We start from the raw sequence: 16,319 nt of genomic DNA on the forward strand, positions 1-16,319 counted from the left end.
ACTTATTAAATATTAGTTGGCCAGCCTCTGAAAACAGTAGGTGTTTAATGAATGATTGTTAAATTGATTCATTTTCAATTATGCATCTCCCATGGGGTTTTGTACACAGAGATGCTTACTACATGTTGTTTAAACCTGATCTGCATATAGCAGGGACTTAATAAATCACTATCAATTGAATTATCTTGATTTTTCATGCCCTGTAGTTTTGAGCACATGGCTTCATATACAATAAGCATTTAATAAACAACATCTGATTAGGCTCTCTATACATTAGATGCTTAACAAATAGGATTTGAATTGGATTAGTTGATCTTTTCATAGGTGCTTAATACATAGTGGTTAAATGGCTATCTCAAATTTACATCTTTGCAGCCCTGGGTCAAAAGCTCTGCATATATTAAATGCCTAATAAATATTAGTTGACTTAGCTTTGCAAACAGTAGGTGCTTAGTGATTCGTTATTAAATTGATTTGTTTCAACTCTGCATCTCCCATGGAGCTTGGCAAATAGTTTAATAAATTTTGGTTGAACAGACTCTGCACACAACAGGCACTTACTAAAGAATTTTTAATTGAACTATCTCAGTTCTACATGGCCCCCAGTCATGAGTAAAGAGCTCTGCAAACAATAATAATTTAATAAATGTCAATTACCCAGACTCTGCATACAGTAGTTGTTTAATAAATAACTGATGAATTCATTTATCGCAACTTTGTATTTTCCCTGGCCTGGAGTACAGGTCTTTAAATATAGCAGGTATACATATACAATTTATATATATACATACATACATACATATAATATATACATATATATTTTACATATATATGTATATATATTTATATATACACATATATATGTATATATATGTATATATATTTATATATACACATATATATGTATATATATGTATGTATATATATATGTAATGTATGTTATTTAGACAGCTCTGTATACAGTAGGACTTAATAAATACTTTTCACTGAACTTCCTTAACTCTATATCAGCACCTTAAACTGAACATGGAATCCTATATACAGCAAACATATAATAAAAATTATTGAGACTCTGTATACAGCAGGCACTTAACAACAAACAGTCGAATCATCTGAACTTTGAATCTTCTACACAGTAGATACTTAATGCATATTACTTGGACATGTTTGATGAATGACTTTTAAATGAAATATTTGACCTTTAACCCAGGACACAAAGCTCAGCATACAGTAAGTGCTTAATATATGTTAGACTTTATACAAAGCAATCACTTAATAAATTAATCTATTTGAATTGCCACAAGTTTCTATCTCCACCAAATCTGATCACAGGCTTTTTACACAGAGAAAGTACTTAATAAATAAATGTCCACTGACTCTGTGCATAGTAGGTGCTTAATAAAGTAAGCATGAGCACAAGATTCTATTAAGTACTCAATAACTCTTTTTAGATAAGCTCTTTATACAGTAAGTGCTTAACAATTTTTTAGTTGATTTACCTCAACTATACATCTCTTCAAACCTTAATTCAGTCCTCTAATACAATAAGAAGTTAATAAAGGTTAGTAGACCAGGTTTTATACTTAGTAAATGCATAATAGTTGAATTGGCTTACCTCAAGTTTGAATCTCCCACAGCCCAGGACTCAATTTGCAGTTGGCACTTAAATAAAAGTTGGCTGGATAAGCTTTGAATACAGTAGATGCTTAATAATTGGTTGTTGAATTGTTTATCTTAACCTTATATCTCAGTGTTGATGTTTATTACCTGTGTGATATTAGGCAAGTCATTTCCTTCTTTGGGGCTCAGTTTACCCATTTGCAGAGTGAGGCGGTTAGAATAGATAGCTCCTGAGATTATTTGACCCTCTAACCTTATAAACTCTGTTTGTCTCAAACTCTAAGAATAGGGTAGCACACACAATAAGCACTTAATAAAAGATAGACAAAGAGACTCTGTAGACAGTAGGCACTCATGAACAAATACTCAACATTGTCTCCTTCAGCCCTTTAGGACTCTATAATTAGTAAGCACTCAATAAAGGTTACTGGGGACTACTGAACACAATGAGTATTTGCCACCTTCAATTTTGCCTCTCCCCCAGCCCTTTGAGAATTCTGCATACAGCAAACCCACAATAAATGTTAATTGGGCAGGCTCTGTACACAGGGGGCATATAATATCTACACTACCTCTCATTGATCCCTTAAGGACTCTGTTCACAGTAGGCACTCAATAAATGTTAGTGGGGCAAGCTCTGTACAGAGTAGGCGTTTAATATCAACTTTCACTGTGCCATAGCCCCTTAAAGACTCTGTACACAGCAAGCCCTTAATATATGTTAGATGGACATTTTCTGTACATGGGAGGCATTTAATATGAACTTTATTTCTTGTCAAGCACAAGGTGAGTGTTTACCATTAACTTTGCCTATCCCCAGGCCCTTAAAAACTCTATATACAGTAAGGCCTCAATAAATGTGTTGGGCAGGCTCTATACACACTGGGCATTTAATATCAATTTTGCCTTTCTCCCAGCCCCTTGAGGACTTTGAATACAGTAAGTCCCCAATGAATTTTAATTGGGCAGGCTTTGTATACAATGAGCATTTAATATCAACTTTGCTTATCTCCCAACCCATTGTGGACTCTGTATATTGTAAGGCCTCAATAAATTTCAGTTGGGCAGGATCTGTGCACAGTGGGCATTTACAAAATATCTTTGCCTGTCCTCTAGACCCTTAAAAATTCAATAAGTTTTAGTTGGGCAGAATCTGTACACAGTAGGCCTTTATTATTGACTTTGCCTCTCCGCTAATCCCTTAAGAACTCTGTATACAGTAAGCCCTCATTGAATGTGTATTGGCCAAGCTTTGTACACAGTGGGCATTTACTATCAACTTTGCCTTTCCCCCAGTCCCTTGAGGACTCTGTAGGCAGTAAGGCCTCAATAAATGTTAGTTGGGCAGGCTCTGTACACAGTGGGCATTTAATATTAACTTTGCCTATCCCCCAGCTCATTGTGGAATCAGCATACAAGCAGTCCTCAATAAACCTGTATTGGCCAAGCTTTGTACATAGTGGGCATTTACTATCAATTTTGGCTCTTAAGAATTCTGTATACAATTAGTCCTCAATAAAATTTAGTTGGGCAGGTTCTGTATACAGTAGGCATTTACTATTGACTTTTCCTCTTCCCCAGCCCCTTAAGGACTCTGTATATAGATAGGCCTCAATATATGTTAATTGGACAGCCTCTGTACACAGTAGGCATTTCTTATTTACTTTGCCTTCAGCCCATTAAGAACTCTGTATACAGTAAGTCCTAAATAAATGTTATTTGGGCAGGCTTATATACAATGGGCATTTAATATCAACTTTGCCTATCCTCCAGGTCATTGTGTAATCTGTATATAGTAAGCTCTCAATAAATTTTTATTGACCCAGCTTTGTATACAGGGGGCATTTATCAACTTGACCTCTCCCCTAGTCCCTTGAGGACTCTGTATGTAGTAAGGTCTCAATAAATGTTCATTGGGCAAGCTCTGTGCACAGTGGGCATTTACTATTAACTTTGCTTCTCACCCAACTCCTTAAGGACTCTGTATACAGTAATCCCTCAATAAATTTTATTTGTGCAGGGTCTGTACTCAGTGGGCATTTACTATTATCTTTGCCTATCCCCCACTTCATTGTGGAATCTGTATACAGTAAACCCTCAATAAATTTTAGTTCTGTATACAGTAGGCATTTGCTATTGACTGCCTCTTCCCTAGTCCCTTAAAGACTTTGTATACAGTAAGACCTCAATAAATTTTAGTTGGCCAGGCTCTGTACACAGTGAGCATTTAATATCAACTTTGCCTCTCTCCCATCCTTTAAGGACTCTGTATACAGTAAGACCTCAATAAATTCAGTGTACAGTGGACATTTAATATCAACTTTGCCTCTCCCCCACCCTGTGAGGACTCTGTATACAGTAAGTCCTCAATAAATGTTAGTTGGGCAGGCTCTGTACACAGTGGGCATTAATATCAACTTTGCCTCTCCCTCAGCCTCTTAAGAGCTTGGTATACAGTAAGTCCTCAATAAATGTTAGTTGGGCAGGCTCTGTACACAGTGGGCATTTAGTATTTAAACTTTGCCTGTTCACCAGCCCCTTAAGGACTCTATACATAGTAGGCACTGGATCAATGTTAGTAGTTCAGGTGATGTATACAGTGGGCACTTACCAGCTTGCCATTTGCCTCTGTGCCAGCCATTCAAGGCCACTGTGCACATAATTAGCTCTCTTAAGGACTCTGTATGGATGGCTCTTCCCCTGCCTGTGGACTGGGCTTCTGCTGCTAACTGGTAGGATCATGCTATGCCTATAGGGGTTTGGGAGAGGGCGTGCCCCTCCTGGGGGCCTGTGATTTGCTGAGATCATTCCTGGAGGGGGCGGGTCCACTTCAAAGCCTCCTTTCCATGTCCAATCCTGGCCCTGTCCTGAGGAAGCCACTTAGTATGCAGGGACTTTTGCTGTGTTGTAACCTAACCAGTAGGGGGCGCTATCAGCTCTACCTCCTCCCGCCCTCCTGTGGTGGTGTCTGACCATGTCTCTCTGTCCAGTATACAGGCTCTTTCCCAGCCTCTTAAGAACTCTTTATACAATAACTTCTCAATACATGTTAGTTAGGCAGGATGTGTATACAGTAGGCATTTACTATTAACTTTGCCTCTTCACCAGCCCCTTAAGGATTCTGTATACAGTAAGGCCTAATAAATTTTAGTTGGGCAGGCTCTGTACACAGTGGGCATTTACTATTAATTTTACCTCTCCCCTAGCCCTGTGAGGATTCTGTATACAGTAAGTCCTCAATAAATGTTAATTGGGCAGGCTCTGTACACAGTGGGCATTTAGTATTTAAACTTTGTCTGTTCACCAGCCCCTTAAGGACTCTATACATAGTAGGCACTGGATCAATGTTAGTAGTTCAGGTGATGTATACAGTGGGCACTTACCAGCTTGCCATCTGCCTCTGTGCCAGCCATTCAAGGCCACTGTGCACATAATTAGCTCTCTTAAGGACTCTGTATGGATGGCTTTTCCCCTGCCTGTGGACTGGGCTTCTGCTGCTAACTGGTGGGGTCATGCTATGCCTATAGGGGTTTGGGAGAGGGCGCGCCCCTCCTGGGGGCCTGTGATTTGCTGAGATCATTCTTGGAGGGGGCGGGTCCACTTCAAAGCCTCCTTTCCATGTCCAATCCTGGCCCTGTCCTGAGGAAGCCACTTAGTATGCAGGCACTCTTGCTATGTGGTGACCGAACCAGTAGGGGGCGCTATCAGCTCTGACTCCTCCCGCCCTCCTGTGGTGGTGTCTGACCATGTCTTTCTAACTGTCCAGTATACAGCCTCTTTCCCAGCCCCTTAAGAACTCTTTATACAATAACTTCTCAATACATGTTAGTTAGGCAGGATGTGTATACAGTAGGCATTTACTATTAACTTTGCCTCTTCACCATCCCCTTAAGGATTTTGTATACAGTAAGGCCTAATAAATTTTAGTTGGGCAGGCTCTGTACACAGTGGGCATTTAGTATTTAAACTTTGCCTGTCTCCCAATCTCTTAAGGATTCTATACATAGTTAGACCTCAATAAATGTTATTTGGGGAGGCTCTGTAAACAGTGGGCATTTAATATTATCTTTGCTTATCCCCCACCTCATTGTGGAATCTGCATACACTAAGCCCTCAATAAATTTTAGTTTTGTATACCGTAGGCATTTACTATTAACTTTGTCTCTTCACCAGCCCCTTAAGGATTCTGTATGCAGTAAGGCCTAATAAATTTTAGTTGGGCAGGCTCTGTACACAGTGGGCATTTACTACCTCTCCCCTAGCTCCGTGAGGACTCTGTATACAGTACATCCTCAATAAATGTTAGTTGGGCAGGCTCTGTACACAGTGGGCATTTACTATTAACTTTACCTCTCCCCCAGCACCTTAAGAACTCTGTATATACTAAGTCCTCAATAAATTTTATTTGGGCAGGGTCTGTACTCAGTGGGCATTTAATATCAACTTTACCTATCCCCCAGCTCATTGTGGAATCTGTATACAGTAAGCTCCAAATACTGTTAGTTGGGCAGGCTCTGTAAACAGTGGACATTTAATATTTAAACTTTGCCTGTCTTCTAACCCCTTATGGATTCTATACATAGTAGGACCTCAGTGAATTTTATCAGGGCAGGCTCTGTACACAGTGGGTATTTACTATTAACTTTGCCTCTTCACCAGCCCCTTAAGGATTCTATATACAGTAAGGCCCAATAAATTTTAGTTAGCCAGATTCTGTACACAGTGGACATGTAATATCAACTTTGCCTCTCCCTCAGCCTCTTAAGAGCTTGGTATACAGTAAGTCCTCAATAAATGTTAGTTGGGTAGGCTCTGTACACAGTGGGCATTTACTATTAACTTTGCCTCATCACCAGCCCCTTAAGGATTCTGTATACCGTAGTGCCCAATAAATTTTAGTTATGCAGGCTCTGTACACAGTGGGCATTTACTATTAATTTTACCTCTTCCCTAGCCCCTTAAGGACTTTGTATACAGTAATCCCTCAATAAATGTTAGTTGGGCAGGCTCTGTACACAGTGGGCATTTACTATTATCTTTGCCTCTCTCCCATCCCTTAAGGACTCTGTATGCAGTAAGACCTCAATAAATTCAGTGTACAGTGGACATTTAATATCAACTTTGCTTCTCCCCCACCCCGTCTGGACTCTGTATACAGTAAGTCCTCAATAAATGTTAGTTGGGCAGGCTCTGTACACAGTGGGCATTAATATCAACTTTGCCTCTCCCTCAGCCTCTTAAGAGCTTGGTATACAGTAAGTCCTCAATAAATGTTAGTTGGGCAGGCTCTGTACACAGTGGGCATTTACTATTATCTTTGCCTCTCTCCCATCCCTTAAGGACTCTGTATGCAGTAAGACCTCAATAAATTCAGTGTACAGTGGACATTTAATATCAACTTTGCTTCTCCCCCACCCCGTCTGGACTCTGTATACAGTAAGTCCTCAATAAATGTTAGTTGGGCAGGCTCTGTACACAGTGGGCATTAATATCAACTTTGCCTCTCCCTCAGCCTCTTAAGAGCTTGGTATACAGTAAGTCCTCAATAAATGTTAGTTGGGCAGGCTCTGTACACAGTGGGCATTTAGTATTTAAACTTTGTCTGTTCACCAGCCCCTTAAGGACTCTATACATAGTAGGCACTGGATCAATGTTAGTAGTTCAGGTGATGTATACAGTGGGCACTTACCAGCTTGCCATTTGCCTCTGTGCCAGCCATTCAAGGCCACTGTGCACATAATTAGCTCTCTTAAGGACTCTGTATGGATGGCTCTTCCCCTGCCTGTGGACTGGGCTTCTGCTGCTAACTGGTGGGGTCATGCTATGCCTATAGGGGTTTGGGAGAGGGCGTGCCCCTCCTGGGGGCCTGTGATTTGCTAAGCTCATTCCTGGAGGGGGCGAGTCCACTTCAAAGCCTCCTTTCCATGTCCAATCCTGGCCCTGTCCTGAGGAAGCCACTTAGTATGCAGGGACTGTTGCTGTGTGGTCACTGAACTACCAATGGCCCTTATCTGGCCACTGAAAGAGGGGGAGGGAGGGAGAGCACGCCCTCTAGGGGTGGCAAACAGGACAAGGGCAATATAAAAGTTGGCAAAGTTTTAAGGGATATCTCAATTGAGAGGCCTCCACTTTGTCCTAATTGTACAGGGGCAGTGTTGCTGGCTAGCTAGGGCACTTCCTAATGACAAGCTAGGGCTAGTTAGCAGCCTGTAAAACTGAGACCCAAAATGGGCCCAAGCCCAAGTTACCCTAGCTGAGTCATTTCCAGAGTTGGATTTCATCTGGGGGCCTAGCTTGGTGCTCAGCAAGTACAACTGCCTACACTGCTCCCTATTCTCTCCTCAACATCATTTCCCTTCCTCTCCTTCCTCATAGAACCCAGGCATCCCATAGTGAGAAAGGGAGCCCCTGGAACTTAAGCCAAGGCAGAGAGGACCCCCAGTTCTGAGGGAGGATGTTGGCACTGAAAAATAGGTGGATGACAGTCATTATTTTGGGGATAGAATTGAAAAAAATTGAAAGAGGCTGCCAAAGGTGGGTTTGATTAGAACTCGGCTTCCCCTTCATCTCTTTTCCCAGGGAGCTATTTTCCTCAATCCTTTTATTAATTTGGGGGCTGCCTCCTCCTTCTGATCACCCACAAAGCCCATCCTACCCCAGACCCTCCCCAGGCTCGAATGGAGCTATCTCCAAGCAATATCATTCCAGAAATTGAAATACATAAAGCAGTCCAGGGACCCATCAGCCAGCTGCCAAAATGGATCTCTGAAATCATTCTGGCTTTTCATAGAACAGGGAAGCCCTGCAACAATACTAGGTGGGCTTCCCTGCCATCTGGAGCGTGGGCTCTCCCTCAGCCCCCAGCTGGCTATGTGTCCCCCTGGCTGCCATTGGTCCTCTGGCCTTAGCAAGCAGGTTGGGTTGGGCCCCCTTTTTCTGAGCTTGGGGCATGAGAGAGAGGCATGAAGCCCCCTCCCCCCGGGCCAACATGGCCACTGGCTTACCCAATTGCCAATCACTCTTCTTTGACAAAAGAATCGGGGTCAACGGGGCAGTTGCTCACCAGAGGACCCCCCCCACTTTTTGACAGTGGGAAAAACACATTTCCCTCACACCCTTGACTGCTTACATCCACACCACCTCCTTCAGTCTACTTTAATATCAAGTTGGTGCCAAGGTGCCATCCGAAGGAGTCAGGGACTCCCTGGCCAGTCCCCCGTCCCCCTGTGACTGCACCCAGGGCTTCCTAGGCCACCTGCCTCTTTTCCTCGGCCCTGGTTTCTTGGGATCTTATTTATGGGTATTTCTCTGTTTGGTGACAGAGCCAGGAGGCCAGACACCACTCAATCATCTGCTTTCAGAGGCAGGCAGCTTCAGAAGATAGACTTCTGGCCTTTCTATTTGACAGGGGGTCGCTGCGTCCGCGCAGCTGTGGTCAGGGGATCTGAGATCTTTAGAACTGGAAGGAACCTTCAAGATCCCCTCTCCCCTCCCTCCCAGCTCTCCCTCCCACCCTGGTTTTCCAGATTAGCAAAATGTGTCTTGGTTTTGAAGTGGCAAGGCAAGGCCGGAGCTAGCTTGGAACAGGGTTTGAATTTGAATCCAAGCCTTCTGATTTCAAAACAAGCTTTCTCTTTACTACCCCAAGCCTTTTGCACTGCCAGTCCTTCAGTTCCTGAAATAGTCAGGGGAGGAGCACCTGTGGCCCTGGGGAGGCAAACGGAGTAGCCCCCCTCCTGAAAAATGGTCCATGTCATACCTCAAACATGCAAAGAGTGCTACTCACCCAATGTTAGTATGACATGAGCTGGGAGCTCGGAGTCAAACAGGGAGAATTTGCTGCAGCTAGACATCACCACTCACTCTGGCTTGCTCCTCACAAATCCCTCTTGTGGTCTGTGGCCATGAAAGAGAGGGAAATTAAGTGGCCTACCTCGGCATTGGACACCCAACTTTGGCCTTCGAGGAACCAAATTGGGCACCGAGAGTGAGGCACGATGGAAATGGCAAGATGGCATCCTTGGGACTGAGGACCTGAGATGCTGGTTGGGAGAGAGGCCACATGCACAGGAGATGTCTACAGCACCATCACGGAGGTAAGTGCCTCAGTTTCTAACTGAGGTCTCGCCTGCTACAGTGGAAACCTATTGCCTGTCATCTGTTCCTCTGAGGAGTGCTGGAAATGGACCATTTTCCCTGACTTACCTGCAGAAGAAGGAGAACCCTTCCTCAGTTCCAGGTTGCAAGTGTGACTGAGTCATCTTTGAATCCTCCCACGCTGCACACACTCCTCTCCCCTCCCTCCTCTCCCCGCCCCCTCTCCCTGCTCCCTCCCCTCAGCCCTCCCAGTCCCAGATTTTACTGCAGAAATTTCTAGAACCCATCCCCTCCTACACCCTACCCCGATCCCCCATGGCTTCTTTGGCCAGATCACCTGGAATATTTTCCCAACTGGTCTCTCTGTCTCTGTCTCTGTCTCTGATCTCTCCTACTTCCCAATCCAGCTGCCAAAATGAGCTTCCTCATTTTGACTCCTGAGTGCCACGGAGTCCCTCCATTCTAGAAACCCCCAGTGGCTTGCCATCCTCCATCCAATTAAATAGAAAGTCCTTGGCCTGGCGTGCAAGGCCAGCCCTCCCCATGCCACAATCCACTTCTCACCTATCTTTCTGACACATCCCAAATGGATCCACCAAGCCCCAAACCCATGGTCTCCATTTCCCCTTCTCTGCTAATCAGAAGTGAGTTCTCCCTCATCTCAGATATCTGATAGAGTGGAAAGGGCACCAGATCTAAAGCCACAGGAGCTGGGTTCAAATTCATCTTCTGAGAATCACCACTTGCAATACCCTGAGCAAGTCACTGTACCTATTCATTTTCCCCCTCCCTCTGCAAAAGAGAGAGAGAGAGAGAGAGAGAGAGAGAGAGAGAGAGAGAGAGAGAGAGAGAGAGAGAGAGAGAGAGAGAGAGAGAGTGTGTGTGTGTGTGTTGGACTTAGGCTGAGGTTCCTGCGAACTCTAGATTTGTGCTCCTGGACCTCAGTTTCTTCCTCTGGATAAAGAGGGAGGCCATTCTGGATGGTCTCTGAAGTCCATTACCAGCCCCCACAGATTCTGGATGGTCTCTGAAGTCCATTACCAGCTCCCACAGATTCTATGATTCCATAAACCTCTCTTGGCACTTCCAGATCCCACAAGAAATCAGTGATCTCTGTGTGGACATCCTCCCCACCCCACCCTCACTAGATTACATCCTTGATGAGGAAAGGGGCAATATCTTCCCCATCTTTTCATCCCCATCCCCTGGCTAATGCTTTGCAAATTGGAACTGCTTAATACATGTCTGTTTGAATTGAATTCTAGCACACACTAGTTGTGCAATTGATTCCTAAAGCCCCGCCCCTTCTCCCAAGGCCCACTTCTGGGGATGGTGCAAGGGGCCCCTTTTTGAGCTGCAAACAGAATATGAAATAAGCTCTGAGTCAAGACTGTGCCAAACATCCCCTTACACTTTCCACCCCCCCCACTCCCACCCCCACCCCCATTATCATGCCAGAGGATGTTGCAAAAAAAAAGACACTCATAGGCAATTTTCCCCCAATGGTTTAATAATCCATGCACAAAAAGGAGCCAGAGAAGGTAAGAAATTGGCAGATTGGAGGATTATAGCCTCCTCCCCTCCCTGAATGCTCTCCAGTACAGGCTCTAATTTTCTGCCAATGGCTGACTCTTTTCAAAATAAATGCATGTATTATGTCAATAATACACCACAAACACATATACACACGTCACCTCTAGATCATATCCTCAGACTGCCAAAAAAAAACAAACCCAAACAACCAAACAAACAAACAACAAAACCACCAAAACCTAAAACCAAAACCAACCAGAAAAATACTTTTCCAGCCGACTAGTACTGAACCAAGGAAGAAATAAGGAAATAATAAACTGAAAAAGGAACCCTTCACCTCTCTAAAATCAAGGATCTCAAAATGGAGCTTATGACAAGCTAATAGACCAACAGGAGCATACGCAGTTAGTGGGAAAAGCACTATCTCTAGCGTCATATGCCACTTGTCTTGAGTCGTGGCTGCGTGTTACCAGGCAGATCACTCCCCCGGCCTGCGTGGCGCTTTCATGGATAAATCTAGAATCTTTACAAAGATTTTGTTAAAAGGTTTAATTGATGCTGGAAAATCACATAATTTTCTAGATACTAGGCCTATATTTCTCAACCTTATGTAGCCATATTTCAATTCAACAAACATTTTCAATGTCTCTAGATATATTGAGTACCTCTTAGGCTAAAGGGGAGGAAGTGAGTTAGAAGGAAAATAGAGGAAATTAAGCTCATTTTCATAGCAAAAAAGCACTGCATGTATTTTGAAACATGCATCACTTCATATTTTCACATATCACCATCATTATTCACACCACAGGGGGACACTCAGGCTCTTTAGAACATACAATTTGAGAAATCCTGATCAAATTTATCTACAGATGAGGAAACTGAGGCACAGAAATGGCATCGGATTCTCAAGTTAGGGAGGGGCCTAAATCCAAATTTTTGGAGATCAGATCAAATCGGAGGCCTTTCTTCTAAATGCCAGACAGTTGACAATTTTAATTCAAGCCTTTAAAGCAACATGAACCAAAGGGGGCTGTCCTTATTGCTGCTAGTGGTGTTAGCATCAGGAGAAATCTGTGGCTCTGTCTGGACTCTCCCAGGTTCACTGAACCCCATTTTCTCTTCTGTAAAATGAAGCATCTATGACGTTTCAGGGCATTTCCATCTCTGATACTGCTCTATATGCTAAGGTCTTCCCTGGCTGTTAGATTCTGTTGTTCAAGGTCCCTCCCAGCTGTGACAGCCTCTGGTGCAAGGTCTCTTCCAGTTCTGACAGTCTGGTCTACATCCCAGCTCCGATGTTGTCTGAAAGGGGGCAAAGCAGCTCTGGATGTCCAGCTGGGAGAACCTATTCCAGTCCCTCATCCTCACAGGGGCAGGGTCCTCTCCTCTGGAAAATTAGGGGACTGAACTAGACAACCAGTAATCTAATTCTGAAGATAGAATATTCTTAGGCTGAAGAACAGCTCAAGCTTCCTCACTGTCCCCCAGAAAGGGCTGCTCCCCCCTCCAGCAACCCTGCAAAGGAGGGGACTTTTGCCTCCGGAGGCCAATCCCCACCTCCTTGGAGCCCTTGCCCCCTCCTCCTATCCTGCGTCACACTGCAGCTGGGCGTAGCTCCTAATCTGGGGTAAACTAGTCCCAGCTAAGGGGAGGGGGCGGGAGGGAGAGGAGGAGGCGGGGCAAGAGGTGCAGAGGGTGTGGCTCTTCCCTGATGGATTTGCACCAGAGTGGGAAAAAACCCTTCAAACACCAAGGAGATGCATTGCTGCTATATGAACTGCGTCACAGGGCTTCTGGGGGGCTGGCTGGCTAAATGGGGGGGAGGGAAGGGAGGGGTTGTTCGTGATGGATTGAGACACTTGAGGGACAGGTTTTCTGCTCAGGGACTCTTCGAATCATAGCCCATCCCTTAGCCTCCAGCCCTGTGTGTGTGTGTGTGCCTTAATATGACTGCGTAGAAGGAATGGGGGGGGGGGGGCGGGATAGAGGGGCAGGGAAAAATGTCTTTTAATCTTGGTCCTGGCTCTTTTTAGCTGCGCAACACTTTCCCCGGTGTCTCAGCTTCCTCATTTGTAAAATGGGGAGGGGGGATCAGAGATCTCCAAACTGAGAGTCAGGTATTCTTAAGCAACAAGCATTGGTTAAATGTGCCGAGCACTGTGCTCAGCTCTGGAAAATTGGGGGGGGGGGGCAATAGAAAACTGGTTTTTAATCCTGTTTCTTATTAGCTTTATAAACATGATCAAATCCCGTCTGTCTCCGTGCCTCGATTTCCTGATTTGTAAAATGAGAGGGTGGGACCAGATGATCTCTAAATTCTGAGAGTCCATTTTTTTTGGCGGGGGGAGAGGGAGAAAACCGGCTTTTAAATCAGGCATTGCCGCTTTTTAACTGCGTCAGTGCCTGTCGTGCCTCAGTTTCCTCATTTATAACATGAGAAGGTGGGGCCGGATGATCTTTAAAGTCTGAAAATCAGGTATTCTCAATCAACAAACATGGATTAAATGTGCCCGGCACTGTGCTAAACTCTGGGGAATTAGGGGGGAGAGCGGTTTCGGGGGAGGGGGGCGCAGGAAGCTCTGCTTCTTTTTAACTGCGTCATCAGGATCAAGTCCCTTCTGCAGCGCAGTGCCTCGATTTCCTCATTTAAAAATTAGGAGGGTGAGACCAGATGATCTCTTAAGATCGGAAAATCATTTTTTTTCGGGGGGGGGCAAATAAAATTAGCTTTTGGTGCAATTATTAGCTGTGCAACCAAGAGCAAATCCCTTCCTGTTCTCACTGCCTCAGTTTCCTCATCTATAAAATAAGAGACGTGGGAACTAGATGATCTCAGCCACATCCCTTCACTTCTGAGCCTCAGTTTCCCCCTGTGTAAAATGGGATTTTTATCCTAATTACCCCTCCAGGGCTGCTTTGAAGATGAAAGACAGTAACATACATGAAAGCAATTTGCAAAGCAAAATATACCATACCAAGGTTAGAATTGTTTTCATTTTCATTTTTTTATCATTTCATTTATTCATCATCATTTATCATCATTTCAATCGCACCAACAAATATACCTCAAAATGGGGCTTTTCTTCCCCTTCCCCTCCTTTTGTCCAGAGGCTCAATCCACTTCCTCAGGGCATGAGCAAGGGTCAACAAGACCAAATCTCCCCTCCCCCGCCCCCCCCCACACCAGGGTGCTTGGTTCTCAGATTCTGAAGGGGGATTGTCCTGTCAGAAAGAAATTCCAGTGGCTAGCTAGAAGCTAACACTGAAGAGGGGAGCTAAGGGATGGGAACCCCAATAATCACCCTCTACCTCCCCCCATGCTGATCATCTGGGGGACCTCTGAAAACCAAGCACCCCCACACCATCTTTCTCAGCCATTCCTCTTCAGCACCAAAACAAGCTCCTGGCTCGATCGACCCCACCCCTCGCTCCCTCCCTCCCTCCCTCTCTCCCTCCCCCTCCCATCCGTCGCGTCCACACTCCACTGTCTGTACCTTTCCACTGCCGTCTCCCCCGCCTCGCTCAGCTCCCTCACTTTCCCTCCCCCCAAATGAGATCTACTGCCCCCCCCCCACTGATTTGTCCAGCCTCAGACCCTACGATCTAGAGCTAGAAAGGATTTTAGTGATCATTTAGTCCAATATTCAATATTTTGAGGCTGAAAAAAAGGAAGGGGGGGGGCCTCGCCCTACAGACAGTCTGTGACAGAGCTGAGACTAGAGGCGACGACATTTTCTGACCGCCCTAGACCTTAGCCCCACGGGGCCTGGCACGCGGCGGGGGTCCCGAGACCCTTTCGGCTCCACTGATTCTATTCTATATAAAGAACACTAAGACGATCTTACAGCCAGCCTTGGCAACAGGTGCTGCTCGCTCCTCCGACAGTCCTCTCCAGTGCGCATCCATGCAAGAGCCCAAATCCCAAGCCAGAGTCGCCAACGTCCCTGCCCAGAGCTCCTCCGCAATTGCCCCCCCTCCTCGCCCCCCCTCCCCGCAAAGCTCATAAATGACAGCCCCCGCTCCAAAGGCGAACGAGCACCAGGAGCAAATCTGACCCCCCCACACCCAGTCCTAGCCTCAGACCCTGTCAAATTTCCCCAATCTGTTTTCTGGAGCCCTGGCTTCGAGTTTTTGCTCTGCCACTTACTGCGCTAGCCGAGGCACGTCTCCTATACACGATACCTCAGTTTCCACACACACACACACAAACACGGTCTAGGCCATCTCTAAAATTGCCCTTCTCTCTAGAGCCTACAAAATGGCCCCCCGTAATTCTTACAAAGGGCTCGCTAGCTCCCCTCCCCCCCCCATTCCCCGATCTGCCTCGAAATCCCCTCTTTCTACCGCGACGCATTCCAGGCCTGGAGTCCATGGAAAAGCCATAGCCCGCGGCCCTTGGGTCCCCAAAGGCCGCGGGGGAGTCGGATTTCGCCATCTCTTCCCACCTCGCTAGGATGCCCCCCCACCCAGCTAGCACTCCCTGCGCCCACACTGAGCAGCCTGGGGAGGGGGAATAAAAGAGAAAAGTCGTTACCTTCGGGCGAAAGACCCGACACGCGCACCTTGTCAAACGTTAAGGAATTTAAAAGAAAAGGCAATCTTTGAGCTTTTCTCGGTCTCGGCTGCCCCCAGCCTCAGCCCTTGCCCTGGGACAAGCAGCTTCAACTAGGAGCGAGGGAGAGGAAAAGCGCAAGGCCAACGCTAAGCTTGCTCCGCCAGCACCGACGGCAGCGGAGAAAGGCGGGAAGCGACAGGGGAGGGGAGCGATCGGAGCTCGCGGAGAAGGGGGAACGGGGAGCGGAGAGGGCGGGGGGCAGCGCGGGGGGGGGGGAGCAGATAGCCGAGGGCAGCGGAAGGCAGCGGGGCTGGCGGGGACGAGGGGAGGTAAATAGGTGGCAGGATACGAGAGGGGCGTCAGGGGAGGGGAAAGGAGCGCCGCGAGGCGCCGGGGGCGCCGGGGGGCGCCGAGGGAAGGCGGAGAGGCTCGGGCTGGCTCAGGAGAGGCTTGACCGTCGTCCGGAGCGAAGCGCGAGTGAAGCGGGAGAGCTGCGCACTCGAGGACAAAGTTT

The 16,319-nt window shown here is 46.1% G+C and overlaps 1 protein-coding gene across 1 annotated transcript in view; it reads right to left on the reverse strand.

The window, feature by feature from the left end:
- LOC141549021 (rho GTPase-activating protein 6-like) overlaps positions 1-15,836 on the reverse strand; it is a 43,761-nt gene extending 27,925 nt beyond the window's left edge. Inside the window, exon 1 of the mRNA XM_074278380.1 lies at positions 15,785-15,836. The gene's annotated coding sequence lies outside the window, so the exon portion shown is untranslated. The remainder of the gene's footprint in view (positions 1-15,784) is intronic.
- Positions 15,837-16,319: the final 483 nt, after the last annotated feature.

The sequence above is a fragment of the Sminthopsis crassicaudata genome, chromosome X (assembly GCF_048593235.1).
Source record: "Sminthopsis crassicaudata isolate SCR6 chromosome X, ASM4859323v1, whole genome shotgun sequence".
NCBI classification, from domain to species: Eukaryota; Metazoa; Chordata; class Mammalia; order Dasyuromorphia; family Dasyuridae; genus Sminthopsis; species Sminthopsis crassicaudata.